We start from the raw sequence: 8,762 nt of genomic DNA on the forward strand, positions 1-8,762 counted from the left end.
TGCATGAATGCTTGAAGCTCAGCAGCTTTGTAGGAGGAAGGAGAAGCTCTGTGGGAAGCTTTGTGGGTGACTTTACTTGCATCCGAGTGTGTAGAGAACTTGGAGGAACCTTTGGAAAAGTCACTTTGGCTTTGCGAAGTGGTTTTGAGAGCCTGTTAAGTGGTTTCAAAGAAAAAGTCATTTTCTAAGCTTTTCCCTATTTCGTTCGATGATAGATCCCTATTGACTTGTAGAGGCAAGTATTGCTTGCTTTTGGTGTCCACTTCACTTCAGGAGCTTGGAAACACCTTCATTCACTACAAGGCACAGGCCATTTTCCGACGAAAATACCGACGCTTTTTACATTAAAATTTTTTTTTTTCACGGCCGCAAACGTCACTATAAGTGTCGTTAAAAGCGTCAGAAAAGGATCGTCACTATAAATCGTCGCTATATAGCGACACAGGCAAACGTCGCTATATAGTGACGATGTCAAACGTCGCTATATAGCGACACTGTTAATCTTCGCTATATAGCGACACTGGTAAACGTCGCTATATAGCGACGATTAACAGAAGTTAAAAAAAAGGGTTAGTGGGGCTAAATAGGGCTTCCTTTTGGCCCTGTTTAGCCCCACTAATCCTTTTTTTTTTTTGTAGTCACAAAAGAAAGTTTTTTATAACAAAATTTCCCTTGCTTGCAGGGTGATACAAAATTGTTCTTGTGAAATGATGAGTAACAAATGCATATACACGTTGGACATATACAACAGTGTTTGTAACAAAATTACCCTTTCTAAAGGGCAATACAAAATTGCTCAAACGAGCGGATATATAAGATGCTACTACCACTATTACTCATCCGAATCCGAATCATCTTCGTCTTGTTGGCATGTTCCTTGGTCCTCGACACCTGCGTCTTCTCCCTCATCGTCGCCACCTGCGTCTAATCCTTGGCCCTGTTGATCGCTCGCCTCCGATGATGGGACGCTTGAGCTTTGACCCTAAGAGTGAACCATATAAATCGAAAATTAGATTGGAACTTAAATTAAAAAGTGAGATTACAAGTAGGAGTAAACTTATACCGTGCGAGCAGCCACCTCAACCCAATCGACCGTCGCTCCCATTGCCTCTTGCTCAATGAACCATGGCTTTGTTCCTATCCGAAATGCGCGTCGCGTCTCTGCATCTGTAGGAAGACGGCCCATCGCAGCTTGCTGTGGATCCAATTTACGAGAGTTAGAATTAGCTAAAGTGCATGTAATATGTAAGTAAAACAAATAGAACAATACATTAAATGAGAAATGTAAGTAAAACAAATAGAACAATACATTAAATGAGAAGAAGTAGACTTACCACGATTTCCTCGAACGCATACCGTCCGCCTGCACCAAAGTGCGAAGTACCTACGACATCCAGCTGTCTCTTCGCAGCCTTCCTCTGACCCTCGAACATTTTGGGATGGTCCCTATGTTGCTTCTTGAAGTACTTCCAATCAGCTTTGTCTGCCCGGCTGGGTTTTAGCCAACCCCTTTGTGATGGAAGTACGCAAGGTTGATCTACGATGCTTCAGGACCAAACCCATGCGCTCTCGCATATAATTGTCATTAAACTCCACATTTGGCGGATTAGGGTATCTTTGTTTTAACTCATCGATCACCGCCTGCTTCTTTTGGGCATCTTGATACCGCCAATCGGTCTTTATGCCGCTCTTGAAGTGATGACTCATCAACCTCCTCATGGTAGCCATCACTTCTTTGCCCTAAATAAAGAAGGGGGAAAGCTTATGCGAATGAGAGAAGGGGGAAAGAGATGAGGGGAAAATGAGAGAAGAGGGAAATAGAGTGCGAAATAGAGAAATAAAGAAGAGGGAAAGTTTATGGGAAAGAGATGAGGGGGAAAGAGAGGAGGGGGGAATAAGAGAAGAGGGAAATAGAGAATCAGCTTCTCTCATTCTCTATTTCCGCATAAGCTTATGCATAAGCATGAGCTTATGCGAAAACTTAAGTATAAGCTCATGCTTATGCTCATGCGGAAGTAGAGAAGGAGCTTATGCGGAAATAGAGAATGAGTTTCCGCATAAGCTTCTCTCATTCTCTATTTCCGCATAAGCTCATGCATAAGCATGAGCTTATGCGGAAACTCAAGCATAAGCTCATGCTCATGCATGAGCATAAGCATGAGCTTATGCTCATGCGGAAGTAGAGAAGGAGCTTATGCGGAAATAGAGAATGAGTTTCCGCATAAGCTTCTCTCATTCTCTATTTCCGCATAAGCTCTTGCATAAGCATGAGCTTATGCGGGAACTCAAGCATAAGCTCATGCGCATGCATGAGCATAAGCATGAGATTATGCTTATGCTTATGCATGCGCATGAGCTTATGCTTGAGTAAGCATAAGCTCATGCTTATGCTCATGCGGAAGTAGAGAAGGAGCTTATGCGGAAATAGAGAATGAGTTTCCACATAAGCTTCTTTCATTCTCTATTTCCGCATAAGCTCATGCATAAGCATGAGCTTATGCGGAAACTCAAGCATAAGCTCATGCGCATGCATGAGCATAAGCATGAGCTTATGCTTATGCTTATGCATAAGCTCATGCGGAAGTAGAGAAGGAGCTTATGCGGAAATAGAGAATGAGTTTCCGCATAAGCTTCTCTCATTCTCTATTTCCGCATAAGCTCATGCATAAGCATGAGCTTATGTGGAAACTCAAGCATAAGCTCATGCTCATGCATGAGCATAAGCATGAGCTTATGCTCATGCGGAAGTAGAGAAGGAGCTTATGCGGAAATAGAGAATGAGTTTCCGCATAAGCTTCTCTCATTCTCTATTTCCGCATAAGCTCTTGCATAAGCATGAGCTTATGCGGAAACTCAAGCATAAGCTCATGCGCATGCATGAGCTTATGCTTATGCTTATGCATAAGCATAAGCTCATGCTTATGCTCATGCGGAAGTAGAGAAGGAGCTTATGCGGAAATAGAGAATGAGTTTCTGCATAAGCTTCTCTCATTCTCTATTTCCGCATAAGCTCATGCATAAGCATGAGCTTATGCAGAAACTTAAGCATAAGCTCATGCTCATGCGGAAAGAGAGAAGGAGCTTGTGCGGAAATAGAGAATAAGTTTTCGCATAAGCTCATGCTTATGCTCATGCGGAAATAGAGAAGGAGCTTATGCGGAAATAGAGAATGAGTTTCCGCATAAGCTTTTCTCATTCTCTATTTCCGCATAAGCTCATGCATAAGCATGAGCTTATGCGGAAACTTAAGCATAAGCTCATGCTCATGCGGAAATAGAGAAGGAGCTTGTGCGGAAATAGAGAAATAAAGAAGGGGGAAAGCTTATGCGAATGAGAGAAGGGGGAAAGAGATGAGGGGGAAATGAGAGAAGAGGGAAATAGAGTGGGAAATAGAGAAATAAAGAAGAGGGAAAGTTTATGGGAAAGAGATGAGGGGGAAAGAGATGAGGGGGGAATAAGAGAAGAGGGAAATAGAGAATGAGCTTCTCTCATTCTCTATTTCCGCATAAGCTTCTCTCATTCTCTATTTCCGCATAAGCTCATGCAAAAGCATGAGCTTCTGCGGAAACTTAAGTATAAGCTCATGCTTATGCTCATGCGGAAGTAGAGAAGGAGCTTATGCGGAAATAGAGAATGAGTTTCCGCATAAACTTCTCTCATTCTCTATTTCTGCATAAGCACATGCATAAGCATGAGCTTATGCGGAAACTCAAGCATAAGCTCATGCTCATGCATGAGCATAAGCATGAGCTTATGCTCATGCGGAAGTAGAGAAGGAGGTTATGTGGAAATAGAGAATGAGTTTCCGCATAAGCTTCTCTCATTCTCTATTTCCGCATAAGCTCTTGCATAAGCATAAGCTTATGCGGGAACTCAAGCATAAGCTCATGCGCATGCATGAGCATAAGCATGAGCTTATGCTTATGCTTATGCTTATGCATGTGCATGAGCTTATGCTTGAGTTAGCATAAGCTCATGCTTATGGTCATGCGGAAGTAGAGAAGGAGCTTATGCGGAAATAGAGAATGAGTTTCCACATAAGCTTCTCTCATTCTCTATTTCCGCATAAGCTCATGCATAAGCATGAGCTTATGCGGAAACTAAAGCATAAGCTCATGCGCATGCATGAGCATAAGCATGAGCTTATGCTTATGCTTATGCATAAGCTCATGCTTATGCTCATGCGGAAGTAGAGAAGGAGCTTATGCAGAAATAGAGAATGAGTTTCCGCATAAGCTTCTCTCATTCTCTATTTCCGCATAAGCTCATGCATAAGCATGAGCTTATGCGGAAACTCAAGCATAAGCTCATGGTCATGCATGAGCATAAGCATGAGCTTATGCTCATGCATGCAGCATGAGCTTATGCTCATGCGGAAGTAGAGAAGGAGCTTATGCGGAAATAGAGAATGAGTTTCCGCATAAGCTTCTCTCATTCTCTATTTCCGCATAAGCTCTTACATAAGCATGAGCTTATGCGGAAACTCAAGCATAAGCTCATGCACATGCATGAGCATAAGCATGAGCTTATGCTTATGCTTATGCATAAGCATAAGCATAAGCATAAGCTCATGCTTATGCTCATGCGGAAGTAGAGAAGGAGCTTATGTGGAAATAGAGAATGAGTTTCCGCATAAGCTTCTCTCATTCTCTATTTTCGCATAAGCTCATGCATAAGCATGAGCTTATGCGGAAACTTAAGCATAAGCTCATGCTCATGCGGAAAGAGAGAAGGAGCTTGTGCAAAAATAGAGAATGAGTTTCCGCATAAGCTCATGCTTATGCTCATGCGGAAATAGAGAAGGAGCTTATGCGGAAATAGAGAATGAGTTTTCGCATAAGCTTCTCTCATTCTCTATTTTCGCATAAGCTCATGCATAAACATGAGCTTATGCGGAAACTTAAGCATAAGCTCATGCTCATGCGGAAATAGAGAAGGAGCTTGTGAGGAAATAGAGAAATAAAGAAGGAGGAAAGCTTATGCGAATGAGAGAAGGGGGCAAGAGATGAGGGGGAAATGAGAGAAGAGGGAAATAGAGTGGGAAATAGAGAAATAAAGAAGAGGGAAATTTTATGCGAATGAGAGAAGGGGGAAAGAGATGAGTGGGAAAGAGAGGAGGGGGAAATAAGATAAGAGGGAAATAGAGAATGAGCTTCTCTCATTTTCTATTTCCGCATAAGATTCTCTCATTCTCAATTTTTGCATAAGCTCATGCATAAGCATGAGCTTATGCGGAAACTTAAGTATAAGCTCATGCGCATGCATGAGCATAGGCATGAGCTTATGCTTATGCTTATGCATAAGCATAAGCTCATGCGGAAGTAGAGAATCAGCTTATGCAGAAATAGAGAATGAGTTTCCGCATAAGCTTCTCTCATTCTCTATTTCCGCATAAGCTCATGCATAAGCATGAGCTTATGCGGAAACTCAAGCATAAGCTCATGCTCATGCATGAGCATAAGTATGAGCTTATGCTCATGCGGAAGTAGAGAAGGAGCTTATGCGGAAATAGAGAATGAGATAAGCTTCTCTCATTCTCTATTTCCGCATAAGCTCTTGCATAAGCATGAGCTTATGCGGGAACTCAAGCATAAGCTCATGCGCATGCATGAGCATAAGCTTGAGCTTATGCTTATGCTTATGCTTATGCATGCGCATGAGCTTATGCTTGAGTTAGCATAAGCTCATGCTTATGCTCATGCGGAAGTAGAGAAGGAGCCGCATAAGCTTCTCTCATTCTCTATTTTCGCATAAGCTCATGCATAAGCATGAGCTTATGCGGAAACTCAAGCATAAGCTCATGCACAGGCATGAGCATAAGCATGAGCTTATGCTTATGGTTATGCATAAGCTCATGCTTATGCTCATGCGGAAGTAGAGAAGGAGCTTATGCGGAAATAGAGAATGAGTTTCGGCATAAGCTTCTCTCATTCTCTATTTCCGCATAAGCTCATGCTCATGCATGAGCATAAGCATGAGCTTATGCTCATGCGGAAGTAGAGAAGGAGCTTATGCGGAAATAGAGAATGAGTTTCCGCATAAGCTTCTCTCATTCTCTATTTCCGCATAAGCTCTTGCATAAGCATGAGCTTATGCGGAAACTCAAGCATAAGCTCATGCGCATGCATGAGCATAAGCATGAGCTTATGCTCATGCAGAAGTAAAGAAGGAGCTTATGCGGAAATAGAGAATGAGTTTCCGCATAAGCTTCTCTCATTCTCTATTTCCCCATAAGCTCATGCATAAGCATGAGCTCATGCGGAAACTTAAGCATAAGCTCATGCTCATGCGGAAAGAGAGAAGGAGCTTGTGCAGAAATAGAGAATGAGTTTCCGCATAAGCTCATGCTTATGCTCATGCGGAAATACTAGAGAAGGAGCTTATGCGGAAATAGAGAATGAGAATCCGCATAATCTTCTCTCATTCTCTATTTCCACATAAGCTCCTTCTCTAGTATTTCCGCATGAGCATAAGCATGAGCTTATGAGTTAAGCTTCTCTCATTCTCTATTTCCGCATAAGAGGGAAATAGAGAATGAGCTTCTCTCATTCTCTATTTCCGCATAAGCTTCTCTCATTCTCTATTTCCGCATAATATGCATGAGCTTATGCGGAAACTTAAGTATAAGCTCATGCGCATGCATGAGCATAAGCATAAGCATATAAGCATAAGCTCATGCTTATGCTCATGCGGAAGTAGAGAAGGAGCTTATGCGAAAATAGAGAATGAGTTTCCGCATAAGCTTCTCTCATTCTCTATTTCCGCATAAGCTCATGCATAAGCATGAGCTTATGCTCATGCGGAAGTAAAGAAGGAGCTTATGCGGAAATAGAGAATGAGTTTCCGCATAAGCTTCTCTCATTCTCTATTTCCGCATAAGCTCTTGCATAAGCATGAGCTTATGCGGGAACTCAAGCATAAGCTCATGCGCATGCATGAGCATAAGCATGAGCTTATGCTTATGCTTATGCATGCGCATGAGCTTATGCTTGAGTTAGCATAAGCTAATGCTTATGCTCATGCGGAAGTAGAGAAGGAGCTTATGCGGAAATAGAGAATGAGTTTCCGCATAAGCTTCTCTCATTCTCTATTTCCGCATAAGCTCATGCATAAGTATGAGCTTATGTGGAAACTCAATCATAAGCTCATGCACATGCATGAGCATAAGCATGAGCTTATGCTTATGCTTATGCATAAGCTCATGCTTATGCTCATGCGGAAGTAGAGAAGGAGCTTATGCAGAAATAGAGAATGAGTTTCCGCATAAGCTTCTCTCATTCTCTATTTTCCCATAAGCTCATGCTCATGCATGAGCATAAGGATGAGCTTATGCTCATGCGGAAGTAGAGAAGGAGCTTATGCGGAAATAGAGAATGAGTTTCCGCATAAGCTTCTCTCATTCTCTATTTCCGCATAAGCTCTTGCATAAGCATGAGCTTATGCGGAAACTCAAGCATAAGCTCATGCGCATGAGCTTATGCTCATGCAGAAGTAAAGAAGGAGCTTATGCGAAAATAGAGAATGAGTTTCCGTATAAGATTCTCTCATTCTCTATTTCCCCATAAGCTCATGCATAAGCATGAGCTCATGCGGAATCTTAAGCATAAGCTCATGCTCATGCGGAAAGAGAGAAGGAGCTTGTGCGGAAATAGAGAATGAGTTTCCGCATAAGCTCATGCTTATGCTCATGCGGAAATAGAGAATGAGTTTCCGCATAAGCTTCTCTCATTCTCTATTTCCGCATAAGCTCATGCATAAGCATGAGCTTATGCGGAAACTTAAGCATAAGCTCATGCTCATGAGGAAATAGAGAAGGAGCTTGTGCTGAAATAGAGAAATAAAGAAGGGGGAAAGCTTATGCAAATGAGAGAAGGGGGAAAGAGATGAGGGGGAAATGAGAGAAGACGGAAATAGAGTGGGAAATAGAGAAATAAAGAAGAGGGAAAGTTTATGCGAATGAGAGAAGGGGGAAAGAGATGAGGGGGAAAGAGAGGAGGGTGGAATAAGAGAAGAGGGAAATAGAGAATGAGCTTCTCTCATTCTCTATTTCCGCATAAGCTTCTCTCATTCTCTATTTCCGCATAATATGCATGAGCTTATGCGGAAACTTAAGTATAAGCTCATGCGCATGCATGAGCATAAGCTCGTGCTTATGCTCATGCGGAAGTAGAGAAGGAGCTTATGCGGAAATAGAGAATGAGTTTCCGCATAAGCTTCTCTCATTCTCTATTTCCGCATAAGCTCATGCATGAGCATGAGCTTATGCTTGAGTTTCCGCATAAGCTCATGCTCATGCATGAGCATAAGCATGAGCTTATGCTCATGCGGAAGTAGAGAAGGAGCTTATGCAGAAATAGAGAATGAGTTCCGCATAAGCTTCTCTCATTCTCTATTTCCGCATAAGCTCTTGCATAAGCATGAGCTTATGCGGGAACTCAAGCATAAGCTCATGCGCATGCATGAGCATAAGCATGAGCTTATGCTTATGCTTATGCATGCGCATGAGCTTATGCTTGAGTTAGCATAAGCTCATGCTTATGCTCATGCGGAAGTAGAGAAGGAGCTTATGCGGAAATAGAGAATGAGTTTCCGCATAAGCTTCTCTCATTCTCTATTTCCACATAAGCTCATGCATAAGCATGAGCTTATGCGAAAACTCAAGCATAAGCTCATGCGCATGCATGAGCATAAGCATGAGCTTATGCTTATGCTTATGCATAAGCTCATGCTTATGCTCATGCGGAAGTAGAGAAGGAGCTTAT

The sequence above is a fragment of the Dipteris shenzhenensis genome, chromosome 10, assembly GCF_047967505.1.
Source record: "Dipteris shenzhenensis isolate YYH24624 ecotype China chromosome 10, Dip_SZ_1.0, whole genome shotgun sequence".
Classification (NCBI taxonomy): domain Eukaryota; kingdom Viridiplantae; phylum Streptophyta; class Polypodiopsida; order Gleicheniales; family Dipteridaceae; genus Dipteris; species Dipteris shenzhenensis.